This window comes from Poecilia reticulata, chromosome 9, assembly GCF_904066995.2.
Source record: "Poecilia reticulata chromosome 9, P_reticulata-male-v2, whole genome shotgun sequence".
Classification (NCBI taxonomy): Eukaryota; Metazoa; Chordata; class Actinopteri; order Cyprinodontiformes; family Poeciliidae; genus Poecilia; species Poecilia reticulata.
Window position 1 is genome coordinate 15,033,564 of NC_088838.1, and position 16,840 is coordinate 15,050,403.

General features: G+C 40.3%; 1 protein-coding gene across 4 annotated transcripts in view; it reads right to left on the reverse strand.

Moving 5' to 3' along the window:
- LOC103470459 (uncharacterized) overlaps positions 1–16,840 on the reverse strand; it is a 368,190-nt gene that overhangs the window by 89,561 nt on the left and 261,789 nt on the right. Inside the window, exon 4 of one of the 4 annotated variants that reach the window (XR_014088892.1) lies at positions 2,332–3,754. The exons of the other annotated variants lie outside the window; for them this stretch is intronic. The gene's annotated coding sequence lies outside the window, so the exon portion shown is untranslated. Of the gene's footprint in view, positions 1–2,331; positions 3,755–16,840 lie in introns of those variants that run through there. 4 annotated transcript variants of the gene reach the window in all.

A 16,840-nucleotide genomic window follows, 5' to 3' on the forward strand; every position in this document is an offset into this window, starting at 1 on the left:
TATGTATCGATGAGGTGTGAGGTAAGAAATCTCTATTTGCCAAAACTGACCTGCAGGTCAGTTTTTCAGAGCATTAATTAGTGATCAGTGGCTTCATCCCCTGCAGCCGTCACACATGCATAAGCTTATCTGCACCCTCTGGCACGCAGTCCCACACTAAGAGTCAATCACCCCTTACCCGTTACCCTGCCAGTGACCTGCAATTGACTGTTTGAACCCTAATCTGGAGGTCGGTTGGGGTCCCACACTCCAGGGTCTGGAAGTGGTCACTGTGGAACCTCCATTTCCCAAAACCCAGTTTGCTCAAAGCCAATCCTCTTCTCCCTGTGATTTATGTAATTAATGTGTTTAGTAAAAGTTTCTGTGAAGAAAAGAAGCCCTGCACGGTTCTTTAGTTTTCAAATGTGGCATTTTCGTCTGCCACACGCTGAGAAGAATAAATGACTATGCTGGAGGAAACTGTCCAGTGGGGTCCCAGTATTCATGTCTCCCCTGTGGATCCAACCATGAAGTAATTCAACTGACCACCACAAAAACACACAATCCTTCACATACGTTCACACTATGCCTTTTATTTTTTACCCGACCAGACAATGATTTTGGTCTACAAAAAGTCAGCTGGATTACTGTGGAGCCTGCAAAGCTATGGTAATGAATTATTTTGGTGATGGGAGAGCCTCAGAAGAACAAGTTCTTTAATCACAAACACATGCAAGATATTGATAGGGAATATTTCTGAGCAAAGCACTGTTCAACTCCCATGAACCAAGTCAATTTAACCATAACAGAACTTGTGACAAAGCCATTTGTCTTGTGTTTTTAAAACTAATCAACTATAGAGTAAAAAAGATAATTTTTGTCTTTTTTTTGTTTTAAAAAAAAATAACTTAAAAGCATATAAAACAACACATCCTTTACTTGTGCTCCATCCTTTAACCTGTCACATATAGCCTGTCTTCAGCAAGTGGGATGTAGCTTAATCCAATAGAGATCTGATAACTTGACTTGCTGAGCCAACAACTGTCAAAGATGAGCATTATGTTGCTAATTGTACTTTTCTTAGCAATAAAATTATGAATTATGCCAGTTTGCCAGTTCAACTGGCTCCGATGTGAACCCAAACTTAAACAGAACCACCATCAGTTTGGCAGATGCCGTGGTATGCTTTGTTTCATAAGCGCTTCCCTTGTTAACACATACTAATCTTCTTACTGAAGGTGGATTTTTGTTCAATCAGCCTCTTTTTTGTCGTTTTTGTGTATTTCCCTTTTTGGTTTTTAAGCTGACCAACAGCTTATACATTATATCTGCAATTATACATCAGCCTTGACATAGTCCAGGCTGATGTATTTTTGTCTCGCTACAGCCAGAAACATCAAGGTTTTATTTTATAGGTCAAGCGTAAGTATTGCATGATTGTGGAGTAGAAGGAAAATTACATGACATTTTAAAAATAGAGACCTGAAGTGTATGGCATGCACTTATATTCAGTTTCTTCATGCTGATATCCCTAAATAAAATCCAATACCTTCAGAAATCACCTGATTAGTAAACACTGCAGCAAAAATTTACTTTTTGACCTTCACATCTTCCATAGCCTTCAAGGAAAGTGGCAGAAAACTCACACTGGACATAACTCTGAACACATAATCCCCACATTAAGATAGGACGGTGGCAGCATCATGCCATGGGAATGCTTTTTATTTAGCATGGAAAGAGATTCTGGTCAGATTCTATTAAAATAAGCTCTAAATCAATCCTGAAGCCAATCTTCAAATAAAACCTGGCAGTGGCTGCAAAAGAAAACTATGGGGTGGTGGTTCACCTTTTTTCTGGGTTAGTGCTGTTCTTTTTTTTAATTTTAACCCTAAACAAAACTTTCTTTTAATTAAATCTTTAATTAAAAGATCATGTAAACAATTTAGGAGTAGGCATCATAACCACACAGGTCATTTACAATATTTTCTCTCTTCCATATTAATGCAAATTCCACTTTAAAACTGACGCACAATTCACAAAAGAGCATTTTGTTGTGGTATATTTTATTTAATTTGCTTATCACCTTCCATCCCAGATTGCAGCTTTACATGCTTAAATAGATATAACCACAGCTGTTTTATATGTTTTTGTTTCTGACTTGAAATCTGAACTAAGATCCTTAACTGTTGGATGTTTTTGTTGTTGTTTTTGTTCTTGTGTAAAATCATGTACATTGGAAAACAGTAATAAGATTTTTTTTTTAAAGAAAGCAAGCAGTTTTTTAGGCCTTGTAGATCTCATTTAAATTTAGCCTTGATGAGGGCCTTGTTAGGTTTTTCAAACAACCTCAAATAAATTTCAAACATATGTTTATTGTCACCTTTCCATTAACTACATTTTCACACTGTTCAGATGGAGGGAATTCTTGTAACTTTGTCTATTCACTGACTTTTTACTATGGTGATTCATTTTACATTTGGATACATAAACAACCTGAAAAGAACTAGAAATTTTAAACTGTCTCCAACTAAAAAACTTTCTGTTTGAAGCCAAATTAGATCTTTACAGTTTGAACTGATTTAATACTTGTATTAAACATGTGACATAACACACTACATCAGTCTCAATCTTTTTCTTCTAGTTGGATGTTGAGTCCAAGAGAATAAAATGTGTAATTGTCTGATTAAAAATTTCCCGACTTCTATTCTATACACAAAGAATGACTATATAAATGCTCACATAGATGAATACAAAGACTTTGTTTAGTGGAGCAGCCCCTCTAACATACTCTAATCCATACAAGCCACAACCAAGCCAGATAGCATCTTCACGCCTGCTGTGGACAGCCCATACGCATTACCTCGGATATAATAATCTCCTATATCTCAATAGTTCTCCTTTTGGCTATACACAGGAGCAGCTGTCAATCACACAGACCACTAATGTGCTCCATATGAGACTCAACAAGCAAGGAATTCTGGAAATCCCATATTCTGCCCTTATATTTACCCTCCTGTTAGGTAGACAAATTTTCTTATTGACACGAGTAATGAGCTGTTCGGAGGCCGGGGACTGAGTTTCTTTTTCTAACAGTCTAAATGCTGCTTAGTTAAAGTAGTGGTGATGTGGGCAATAGATAGGAAAGCATGATGTTATAGATCTGTGGGGCCCCGCTTCAGACTTCTTGTTTTGAAATAATTAAATGTGATCTCCTTCGCCCTTGATCCAGGGGGGTAAAGGAACACAAGCAGGTGAAATGAACCACATAATTGAAAAATCCAGGATGCAATCCAAAACTAAGTGGCCTACTGAAACCATACCAGGGTGGGCACAACAAATTTAATAAATAACTGCTGGGCACTCCATGCAGGGTGTGGGGAGGGGGTGCGAGGAGGTGTTGGGGACGGGGTGGGCTCTGTTGTGCCGTCAAAGAGGTCCAATGTATTCAGGGGCTATGGCGCGTCCGCAGGGATAGGAGGTGACACCAAGTGTGTTGTCAAGCGTAAATCCCAATGCAGAAGGCCCTCGCGAGATGGGTGTCCCCATATCAAAGGTCTCACTGACTCGGGCTGCCATTTGATCTCCGCTCAGGAAATTCAAAATTCCAGGCAGATGAGGGGTGAAACTGAGAGGCCCTTAAGCCCAGCTTGTGCTAGTGATTAGAGGCAGCTGTTTCGATTCACATTTCGAAGGACTTGAACTCCGCAACCTGCTGCTTTCATACGCTCTGGCAGACCAGTGAGAAGGCACTGACCATGGACGTGGTGATGGTACCCTAAAAGAAAAAAAAAATCATTATGCATCTATACGGTCACTGTTTTTAGACTGCTTTTTGTCAAAACATGGTTTATTTATTCACTTTTTGTTTTGACTGGATATTTACTTCTTCAAGCAAAAGATGATTAATGGATCTTTTCTGAAAATAAAGGAAATGCAACACTAATTTTAAGTGTGTTTCATCAAAGCACAGGTAACACAAATGAATTTGACCAAAATATAATTTCTGTCATTGTTATTACACCTGAGTGCAATGAAACATTGACTGTGGAAAAAAAAAAGAAAAAAATCACTGCATCTTAGCAATATTAAAACATATTTTTCATCATATTTTTTTTCTTTTTTAACAGTGTCCATATGGTTTTCTAGCAAAGGGGCAAAGACAAAACCTTGTTTTATATGCCATTAAGGGAGGGGGCTGACCTTCTTATTTTCCTCTTCTGTTTGCAACAACTTGAGGATGGCAGCTGGCTAATGTAACTACATGACAATATCTTTAGATGTTCATTTTGCTTGAAAGAATTTCCTTAAATACCCCAAAAAGTTGCAGAAGAAAAAAAAACTTAAGCTAAAGGTAGAGATTTTATGAATCTTGTTACAGGAGTTTGCGGCACATCAGCAGCCACAAAACAGAAAGATAGACGAGGCATCAAAAATCAACATCCTGTCTTAAGAGTTTATGTATTTTTATGAAATATTCTTTGATTCTATTCAAAAACTTACACACTTAATGTTAAGAGCATAGATATATTTTAAGCAACAGATGGAAACACATGGGGTAAATTGCCTTGTTTTCATATATTTCAGTGTTTTGATCTGCAACACTGTCTGAGTGAACCACAACTTGATTTTGCATTTGGAGTCTGTGGAGGAAGCGGCTCTCTTTGGGCTTGAAATACTCAAAAGGGGACAAATTTAAACACACTTTATGAGGTGATTGCAAAAAAATTAAACTCGTGTTTCATGTGTGACCAAAAAAAGACATTCATTCAAAATTATCCAGTGAGCTCACTTATAAACACAGTGAAGGCGTCAACAAGATCTAAGTGGTACAAGCACATAAATGATTAGCCCTAAACATGGTTCGACAGCTAAATGCTTGACCTTGGTGGGATTTGAGTACAACAACCCCTGACATTTATTTGCATCGCATCCCTGCCAAGTAATTTGGACACAATTCTTATTCCAGTGAAAAGGTGGAGGAAAAGGTGGGGACTTCAGGTCAAGCTCTGTGGAAAGGCCTCACTAGTCAGTCAAATTAAAAAGGAGGTGCCATTGGTATTAAAGACAACCTTCACACCCTGCACAGTCCTTTCGGTCACTCAGTCAAATTTACATCCACACTCATGTTACCAAGTGTCACTAATGTGATGCTTAAAGGTGTTAGCAAGTAGAGCCTGGGTGCTCTATAACAGCTAAATCTGTTGGCTGGGTGACCTGCTTATCAGAACCGGATCTATACGCTCTGTCGAAGAGCTGGAGGTAAAAAAATCTATAAATATCATGGTCACGTGTGAGCTGCTAACATGTCCAACGACAAATGACCAAATCGACTTACAAAAGCAGAACTTATTTATGTTTAATTTCATTGAAATCAATCTATAATGAAACTAAATATGACCTCAGATATTGTGGCAAAAAAAAATGAGAAGACTAAGTACTCAACATATTGACTTTTCTTTTCTTCCACACATATAAAAGATCCAACATGTCCACAAATTCTTTTTTTAAACACATCTTTATTCATTTTCACCAGTGTATAGTCAAAACATTTTTAACAAAAGGAAAGAGTCCGATCTATTTGGACACAATCAACTCACATCTTTCACTCTTATCATGATGGGAGGGAGGCGCGGGGGGGCTCAGGTTTAAAACACAGTTTGATAGCCGTGCAACAATGACATCACATACGTAACAATCAACAGTTAAAGACGTATAATGTTCAAGGTACTGAAGTTTCTTACATTTGGAAGTTCTTTAAGAATCCAATGACAGTTTAAATCTTTCAATGTGGCTGATATTTGTCTTTATTGCGTCAATTTCTAAAGGACAAACCAGGCCGACATTTTCTCAACCATCTATCAACTGTTTATCTCCTTAAAAACTTTCCTGAAAAGAGAACTCAAATGTTTAGCTTGTACTAAGCACAAATCAGGGATTTTGAGTACAGATTAAAGATGCAACGTGTAAGACAGCTGAGTTTCAAAGTCATCTGAGAAAAGCAATTCACAGCTTCCTTCTAGGACTTTCGTAACACGGGGCAGTCCCACAAATTAAGTTCTGTGCAATAAAGTGGAAAGTTACAGAAAAAAATTGTTGACCACACTCACTGAGCTTGGCAGAAAAAAAAACTGTAGAAAAGCCTATTTTTGGTAAAGATAGGATAGATGGGGGTGTTTTGGATCACACCTTCATATAGGAGTTTTGACATTTATGCCTAAATAAAGACAAACACCATGTCATTCTCACAAACAAAGTTCACTGGTTGTATGACGTGTTTAAAGATATGTGAAATGCCATTCCTCCTCCAGACGTGGAGCGATCAATGATATCGAAAGAGTTCAATTTTGGACTCATCTGACCATCTACAATCTCTGATGATTCTCCTTCCAAATTATGGGCTCAATGTCAACCACTTGAAAATTCAGAAGTTTATCTGTAACCATCTGCATCTTTTGAAATAAGGATGCAAAAGTCTTGATCTCTTTGCTTTTACCCATCATAAGGTAATTTTTGTGAAATACAATTAAGACTTAACCAGTTGATGCAAATTTGGACCGACAGGGACCAGGACTGACAGATTTCTGTTATTTTATTGCTTTTCTATGCCACTTTTGATTCTCCTTTTGTTAATGTGTCCTATATGTTGTTGTTTTTTTTACACAACTTATTTTATGAACTAATTTGTGTTGATTGATTATGTTTTGTTTTCTTTTTCTGTTGCCAATATTTGATGGAAATTTTATGTCCATTGGCCCATGTATTAATCTAGAGTAAGACAAATCAAAATGTTCAATTCTTATTTGTCCTTTTGATATTTCAGTAAACTGCAAGAATGTAGGTCTTTGTGACCTTTTACACAACTTTAACCTTTCAAACTTTACAATCTACATCTACCTGTAGATAGCGCTAAATGGATGAAGCTCTTATCTGGGAACAAGAGAGTTCAGTAACCTCCTGACCTCCAGCTGCTATCTAGTAAGGGGCTGTTTGAAGAGATTTCTCTGAGAACAGACTTAGAATCAATGCAATGATGATTTTACTGCGTTGATCTGCCTCCTAAATATTACTTAAAGAAAACCTACCATGATTTTTGTAAAAACAAACACTCCTGAGCACAAAGCCTCAACCTGGAGGCAGCAAATAACGGGAAGCTGTTATTTAACTACTTCAGTCTGTTGAACACTGCAAGCCCTACTTTGCTATTCACCGATGTGCGAAGAGCTTTGTGCCAGCCCTTTGTGCCACCCTTATGTGCTGTGGGCTCTGCCCTGGATTTATTGCATATTTCACACCCCACCACCGCACAGAGAGCCAGTGATCTGGGCCTAACGTTGGGGCGTTAATTGGTCAACCTTTGCCAATAAGCAAGACCAATAGCTCGTGACTGCTGAGGCCCTTTCAAAGGTACTGTACATGACACGCCACATTTTTCAGGGTTGCGTTTGTTTATATGGTTTGTAGTGATCATTCGGCATGTTACTTCACCTGTCCGTGTTTACACTGAAGTGAACATGTGGGGGATGTGGTTGCACTTGCTGAAGCAGGGATTTAGGGAGAGAAAAAAAAAAAGGTGCTTAAAGCGCCGTACTGACATTGTGTGCATGACGAGTGACAGAGAAAAAAAAAAAAAAAACACAAAGGAGAACACGGTACACTGTGGCACTGGAAAGTGGAGTTTTAGGGATTTGCAGAGGCACAGAGACCTTTTCTGTGACAACTACGACATGTTTGACCAAATGTTTGTTTAGCAGGATCAGGATCTGCTAGGTCAATGACTTGATGTGTGAGGCTTCCTTTGGTGCTCCTTTATACCAATTATTGTTGTAACCTGACAACATAACAAAATAAGTAGAATCTACATGGCCTGTATGAATTTGAATATATTTTTATTGTTTTGAAATCATTTATTTATACACTTTAAAATACAAAATGGGCCTCTTTGACCTGTAAAGTGCCTTGGGATCACATTTATTATGAACTGGCAATGCATAGATGAATTGTATATATTTCTCTTTTCTGTCTTTCACCTTCTAATCCCCGTCTTCCCTCTTCATTTTTAAAGTATTTCTCGTAAAACAAGTAGCGTAAATATCACGTAAAGCCGGAGAAAGTGACCTCCCTGAACTATTATGATTAAAAGTGCATGATACTCAATGTAAATGAGCACACTATGCTAATTAAAAACATCTAACATTCTGAATGGATTCACTGCTCCCTTAAAATATTGCTACGGCATGTAATTGCAACACAATTTTACTGTCAAACCGTTAATCTTTGCAGGCGCGGACACTTTCTCAGCTTGGTTAACCTCAAATGTTAGCAGCTAATACAGGGCAGCACACCAAGAATTAATCCACTGACTAACTCTAGTCTTGTGGCTCTGAAATTCCTCCAACTTTATTATATTAAGGCTAATCATTTTTAATGTGCTGTGCTGTAAACTATTACTTTAGGAAGACTGCTCTAATCAGCCATGGCCTTGTTTACATAAACAGGTAAATTGGTTAACAACACTAAGTCTCCTGCGCTCTTATCCATTTTGTCTGGGTCTCGTCAAAGAGTGTTTGTGGCGTTGCAAGATGGGCAGTAAATCAAACTCACTGTAGCGTTAAAGCGCTGCGAAGAACGTGGCTTTTGGTTTCAGTTAAGTCTGTGTATTTGTTTGACCCTGGGAAGATAAACCACACTGCTTCAAAAGACGTTGCCACTGAAACCGACTTCGGGATCCAAAAATATACATCATTCGATACGTTGCTGAAGCTACAGTTTACCTCAAATAAGCAACATATGCTGCCTGACCGTGCATGTATTTTACATGTGAGCCCTCACTGGTGTGTAAGCCTGTAAGTATGCAAGTTTTGAGTTCAAAGAGAGCTAAAATAAACTACAAGTGAATCCAGAAATGCATCTATTGTCTTGCTCTATCAGCCTTACTGGTGCTACCATTGACTCCAATGTAGTAGTGACAAAAAGACCTATTGATATAATCTTCGACCATGACAGGCATTAAAGGGCCTAATTCTGCCCGCTTCTATATAAAAGCAACTCTAAAGCTGATTTCAATTGCCAGCTCCACAGTGGGGAGGGGGGCAGCGAGAACCCAGACAGACAAGGGAAGGAAGGAAATAAGCAAGAAGAATCTAGCTGGCAGGCAGAGTGGAGCACCCACCCTCAGCCCAGAGCCTGAAAACTCAGATTAGGGGGTGGATCAAAGCCGGGATTTAATCTGGGCCACTGGGCAAGGGCGGAGATTATGGCACCGTGGCACTGAGTGGCACTAGGGCTTCCCCTCATCTCTCACATGTGCATATCCGTTATTGTGCGCATACATTGAATCTTTTCATGCATCGGCAAAAACGATGGCACGCACGTACACACACAAGGGTGGACTGTGATGATTTGATTAAAACGCAACAAGAGGTGATCTAAGTTTAAACCGTGATCCATCTTTTAAGAATGGCTGCAGGCAAAAAGAAGACAAGGCGACTGTGACATTGAGGGAAGAGGAAGTGGATAAGGGAAAGGAGGGCTTTGAAATGAGTGTTAGGGATTGACAAAAGCCAAAAAGCTCCATAACCTCCACTCTCCGCCCACGATGCTGTACAATTCACCAAATTGGCCTCACATACTCCTTCTTACACAATCGTCTTGAGTACAGAGCCAGTCACACACCCATCCAAAGCAGACAGACGGTTTGTGGGAATAAGATACTTTATCTTTTCAAACATTGACCAGCAGTTTTCATGAAATGTCCATAAACCATTAAACTTTTATGTACGAAAGAAGTCTTGAATAACAAACATATAACTATGTACAATGAACAGGTGAATGTAGAGCAATTAGATCATTACAAGACCTAAACTATCAAATAAAGAGTGATGCAAAGGTATTAACATCCCTTTTTCCTCATGTTATGACCACAAACTGCTCACGACTCCCCGACTCTGTTCTCCCACAGAGAGGCTAGCTCAACTACAGAAAATGGCTATCAGATGGATCCCCGGCAGTTTTTTCAAATAAAACTACTGTCATAGTCTGATCAACAACACTGAAGTTACAAAACTTTTCTTTTTTGTTGTTTTCCCCTGCTGTTCAATTTTCTGCCGAAAGAAACCAAGGAACCCATGGACTGGTACCAGGCCGTGGCTGATAAAAAAGCAGAAAAGCGTGGCGTGCTGTTGTTTTAGTCTTCTTTTGTTCTGCTACCACCAAGTGAAATCTAGCAGCTAATTTGTAAACAAATTTCAGAGATCTGTGAACAAACACCGCCATGAAGGTCATGTAATGCAACTGACCAGTCAGGCATACAAGCCATACTCCAAGTTTTCAGCATCTCATTGCCGATGGGGAGGTGGAGGTGAAAACAGTTCAATCATGGAAAGAAAAGCATTTTATAGGCTACAAAAAACCTAAGGTTGGATCAAAGGTTCACCTTCCAGCAGTACTACAGCTGTTACACAAACAAAGTTCCAATGGGAATGATTTGGATCAAGCATTTTTATGTGTTAAAATGACAGCACCATCTTCTGGGGTTCCTTTCATTGACAAAGCATAGGAAAGCTGGCCGGAGGTGAAATTCATTTAGCAAAGCTTAGGAATATATGGTCGCAGTTGCTAGCTTTCCAATCAGAATCCACTTGAGCTCATCTACACTAAAGACTTGGTGAAATTGAAGTTGGAGATGTGAAAAGCTGCTAGAGTTATACCCCAAAAGACTTGTAGCTGTAGCTGCAGCATAAGGTGCTTCCACAAAATATTGAATCAGAGGGACTGAAATATTTTAAAATTCAAGTGAAAATATTTCAATCTGTGAATCTTTTGTCTTGGATTTCAAATGGTGTGCTAATTTGTGCTGCTCTGTCAGAAATGTTTAATACAATTCATTGAAGCTTGTGTTTGTAATCTGACAAAAGGTTCAAGAGGTTTCAAGGCTTTTTTTTTTTTTTAGGCAGCACATGTGAGCTTGTTTACTTTAAATTAAGTATGAGAAAATGGGTTTTTCTCCAGATATTTTTGTCATTAAAGACCTCCCATTTTTTAGAGGTTAACTTCATAAGATGTTTTGATCGCTGAGTCAGTTTGTAATGGGCCTTTAGGGTGTTATCTAAATTCTGCCTTCCCCCAAAATCTACCCACGTACCCCCAAGGCAAAGCTCTGAATGTCTTTAGAGGAGTTATGGGGAGACGTGCCAGAGTAATGCGGTGCACTGACTTTTCTTCATTCCTGGTAGACTTCTCTCTCTCCCCTCTACCCCCACCCGTCTCTTCTATCTCTCCTCGCACACAGTACACACATGCACAGACACACAAAGTGATTGACTCTCAGACATAAAAGCAGACCTTTGCTTTGCTGGTTTTACTTGATTAAAGTCAGAGCTATGGGGTCTTGGCTTAGCTAAGTCTGGGACAAAGAGCAATATTTGTGGGGTCCGCTCTCACTCAAAGACCCTCTTGTCAGGGGAGGCCCAGAGTGAGCTCTGGGGGAGCGTAGACCAGCTAAAGGCCAGGCCATTTATCATAGTCCTCCAAATGAAAGAACCCAAATGTCTCTTTCTTCCACCCATCTCCATCCCTCTTCCCATCTTTCACTTTTTTCCCTCCATCTTTTCCCTCATCTTCTCTCCCCCCCTCTTTTGTGCATCCAGTGGGAGTAGAGCAACAGCAACTCGCTGTCGTTACTGGTAACAGAGCTGAGATTGGAGGAAAAGGCTTGGGACCGGGCCCCACTCATGCTGAGGCTGTGGCACTTTTTTTTTGTATGTGTCATGGGGTGATTTGTCAGGCTGCAGTGGCAGAAGTCAAGCCCCGGAGGTTGAAAGGCTATGACCCCAGGAGTGCGCATATATATGTGTGTGTGCGTGTGTATGGAGACCCGCCCCAGGCTCAGGCCATAATAGACCTGAGACCAAAATAATGGGCATCCAGGCAGGGGCAGGCAGCACAAAGGCCTCATCTGCATTTTTCAGGTAGACACACTGTGATAGGAACTGACAGGGGCGTGACAGGGCTCAATAGTAGCAGGGTCCGCTGCGGGAACGAGACCCCTCCAGTTGAGTTTGTGAATGAGCGTGTGTGTGTGCGCGTGTGCGTGTGTGTGTTTGAAGACCCTGCATCCGATGGGAAAATTTACTGCCAAGCTTGGCCGTTCTTGGCCCTGACTGCAAAAAAAAAAAAAAAAAAAATCAATAACATCTGAACTCTCCCAACATAATAAGACACAAAATAGTAAACAATAGCTTTGTTTACCCATCTGTGTGTATACCCGCTCAGTGCCTTTGTGGAGGCTGCTGGCCTGCATACAAACAGGGCAGAGGGCACACACGCACACACACGCAGACACACAAACACAGCGAGAAGGGCTCACAGCTGAGACACTGCGCCAGTTTCCTAACCATGCTTCCTCCACCTTTCTCTTAGCCCTCTTTCCTTTTGTCATTAAAGGAGGAAACACTTTCTCACTCGGTTTGTTTACTGGTTTCCACCTCTCTTCGGGGAGTTGGTAACAGAAACAGATCCCCTTCTCAGCTGGCCGCCTGCCTCGTCCCTGAACACATCCCATTTCTCCTTCCTCTCTCTCTCTCTCCCCGTCTCTCAGCATGGATGAGTAGATTACATATGCTTCCTTTCTGAATGAGTTCAATCGTAAATAATTGAGTGAGTTATTGTGTGCTTGTATGACTCAAGGATTTCTTTTTTGCAGCTGGAGTCTTACAGCAGTAGCTTAGTTTATTTTAGAGTTTAGGGAAAAAAAAGATGAATCTCCTTTGAATAGGATGGATAACCAACTTTTTAACATTTTGTCACATTCTAAATGCAAGCTTTAATTTATTTTATGGAGATTTTATGTTATCAACTGGCACAAAGTGGAGGAGTTGATTTTTTGAACAAAAATGTGAAAAGTGAAGCACAACAATGTACTGAGCCCCTTTTAATCTGGTAATCAAAAATAAAATCCAACTAATTGCCTTCAGAAATCAACTAGTTAAAGCAATCCATCAGTGTGTAATTTAATTTGTCGTGTGAATACGTTAAGGTTTGTTTGAGAACTTTAATCAGTTAACACCAAGGAACACACCATAAAGGTCACATTTCAAAGAGCAATTCTAAATCATCCAAAAATGACAACGGTACTGGGGTTGGAGACTAATACAATGCATCAACCCCAGAACACCAATGATAGGATGGTGTTGGACATGTCATGGTAGGATGATGCTTCGTATCAGCAGGTATGGGGAAACCGGTCAAAGTTGATGGGTATTACTTATGGTAGGTCTCAACTAGCTTAGTACGTAAGGTTAACTTTTTAGCAGGATGGCTCTTAACATGCAGTCTAGCCACCCACAGAATGCTTAAAAAGAAAGCATTATTCATGGGTTAGAATAGTTCAGTCAAAGTCTAAATGTAAATCCAATTGAGATTCTATGGCAGGACTTGGAAATCTCTGCTTTTTGGCTAATGTTGGATGACGACCTATAAGTGTCATACTTTTTCATTTTTATGTGTGAAAATATTTTAAAACCTTTATCTTTTTTCTTTCACGGCACTAACTATGCACGGTTATGAGTTGGTCTATTATATAAAATTCAAGAAGTTGCATGATGAAGGATAAAAACACTATTCCACAATGCTACTAAAGCACCTTCATAGAAGTAAGTTCTTCGTGCATTTGGGCCCGCATGAAATGATAAAGTCTATGTCCTGAAGTACATTGCACAAAACTTCACTGAAAGGTTTGGTTAGGACAAAGTTTTTTGCCTTCCTATGTAAAAAAAAATTTCAAAAATCAGGAGCATTGATAGGAGACACTGCTTTCTACTAATACAAATGGCGATGGAGGGGGATTTGGAGGGCATTGTCCTTCAGAATATTATCTGGAAGCATTTATTATTCAACAACACAAGTCAATAACAGAACAAGACAAGAAATTGTGATGACCATGAAAGAGAGAAAAAAAAAAATCAAGGCAGGGAATATTTATTTTGTTTCTAGTACAAGAATGTTGAGGCGATGGCAGGCTGGCCACAAGCTAATTGACAAGAACACCCACTTCCTGCTCTGAGGTCACATACTGCCGTGTATCACCAAGTCTGTGACAGTACCCAGGTGCGCTCGCCTGCAATAGACACCAGCCAAGGCTAACATCAATGCAATTATGAAGCAATTACTGCAATGACATCTGATGAAACCTTTTGTTAAAACAGCGACAAAAGAATACACACTCGCAAATGTTACATGTACTGTTTTCAGACAATGCAGGATAAGAAGCAGAGGCGGGCTGTAAGGGGGAAGAAGGATATACAAGATTAGGTAAAGGACAGTGTAAGGATAATAGAGTTCCAACCTGTTCTTGAATTTCATCATCTGTCTTTGTGCATCAGTGGGTAACTGGGCAGAAAAAAATGACTTTGAAATAATATTTTGAAAATACATCAGGAGGCTCTAGAAAGAAGAACCGGTTGGGATGTTATTGGAAGATAAATGGCCTTGAAGATAAATGCATGCAGGCCAGGGCGGGTCGACCCCCCACTTCATGCCGCCCCACTACCATGACATCAGACCAGAAGGGGAAAACATCCCCTCTTTGTGGAAGAGCATGATTTAATTTGTACCTTTGAACAAGGAGTAAATATGTTTGAACTGCCTCCATGATTCTGCAGTGGGTTGATCACTTTCTCACGGGAAACTGCTCCAAGGAGGATATCAAGCTTGCAGCATTACAACTTCACTTTTTAAACTAATCTAATTTCTGGGCTCTTCTTTTCTTTCACTCCCTCCCCTTCTCCCTTGCTCCATCTGTTCCTTTGCTCCTCTCGCGAGGCTGTCACTCCCTGCTGTCCATGCTCCGTGTCATTCCGGCTCCCGGCATTCCCCGGGGATGATCCCAGTGACCTTCTCCGCGTCTTACTGGAATTTGACGTCAAAGGTCCTGTAGCTAAGAATGGAGTTTTGTTTAGTAACAAACATGACCCTTTGCCTTTACTCCATCTCCTCCTCATCCCGTTAACTCTGACTAAACTCACATTTTCTCTGCATGTCAGTAACTTGCCAAGTTTTCCCTTCGCTCCTCAACATATCCATCTTTTCCAACGTTTTTCTCAGCCTGCATCAGTGGATCTTCCTTTCTCTGCCTATCTGCTCCATGGTCTCGCTTCTCGTTTCTCCCAGGCTATCTCGTGTATTTTTTCAGTCTACAGGGGCTTGGGGTGGAAATGAAATATGGCCGCCAAGCCTCAACGGGCATGCTCATATTCTGTGTAATTACCTTGGACCGAGAACTGGGGCCAGGCTCAGTATCTATAAATCTGTGCTCCTCACTGGCCCAGGCCGCCTTTTGAAACCCTATACAGCCGACGCATCGCGGTGAGACTCTGACCCATGACCTTTCACACCGCTAGGGCTGCTGGGAGTGACCTGTGACCCTGCGTCGGGCTCTCTCAGAGTCTGCTCAGTCTGACCCCTCCAAGCCTTGTGACCCCCCAAGTCACAGCTGTGCCTGATCTGTCCTTAGGGGCCGGAAAAGAACATGTCAAATAAGAGGGTGTTGTTTTTGCCACTGGTGTGTGTGCGGGCATGCATGCATTTGCAGATGTATCCGAGTGGCAGTCAGTGGTGAGATGTGTGTGTGTGCCTGCATCCGTCTAAGTGTCAATATATCCTTGCATATCTGTGCGTCCTCCCCCTGCATGGAGCCTCACAGGAGACAGTATATGTAGAGAGATAGGCGGGTTACCAAAACAACGTGCATCTTACAGCCAAGGCCATGACATGCAGACAGGGTAAGACAATATATCATTCCCACATACAAAGGTCATAGACTCCTAATGGTGGTGTGTCTGTAAGCAATGCTAATGTCATCTGTTAAAAGCGCTAAGATGGATTTATGGCAATATATCGATTGTGTGGATACATCAAATCCAGTGACAGAAAAGGTTTATCCAATGCTTACATCTGTTTGTATCGATGTTTAAGGTCACTTGGTTCTGTGTTCGCTTCCTGTAGTGTGTCAATTCTAACTTCTTGTGGATGTTAAGTTCATGAAATCGTTATTCCATTGTTACACCTATATATTTTCACTACTTTCAGAACGTTGCATCTATGTTGCTAGATGAAGAAGTTGCCCCTTTTAATGCAACCAGCAACAGAAACCTACCTTAACTCAGACAACGGATAAAACGGATGGTCAGACGACTGGCTGTTAGGCTTCAAACTCCCAGACGATTACTTCATCATCATTCTAACTCAGTATGGTATGACATCTTTCTAGTCCAGTTATGAGAAACTATTATATTGACATCCCAGAACATCCCCTCAAAGGACATAAATGATCAATTTAAGACTTTGTTGTCTTAAAACAATGGTTTGGAAGTTATAAGCAGAACATCTGTTGAGCATCTGGACTGTGGTCTGGATATTGAAGCAGATTGCCCAACTAATTTACTATCAAATCTCAGCTTGTTAAACTTGAGTTCCAGAGCAAAGCAGAAAGTTTATAACACAAAATAAAGTACAATAGAAACGACCTAACAAATAACACAATTGTACATCTAATAATCATTATGGTATTATTTTTGCAGCTCTAGAAATAGCTTGCTTTTTTGCTTTAATTTTTAAAAAAGTACATTCATTTGCACAATATTTTACAATATAGTTTTTTTGTGTGTGTTAATGCCATGGTACACTGGTATTTTGCTCAAGGGTATTATACCATAGGAAACTCATACAGGCCATTTCTTATATCCCTGTCATGACATTGCTTATCTGCATGAATTTTGAAAGGTGTGCAAAGACAACATGTTAAAGTAATGCACCAGCAGGGCCTTTAGCACCTACAATTTGATTACATGTTCAGCCTGACCACCAG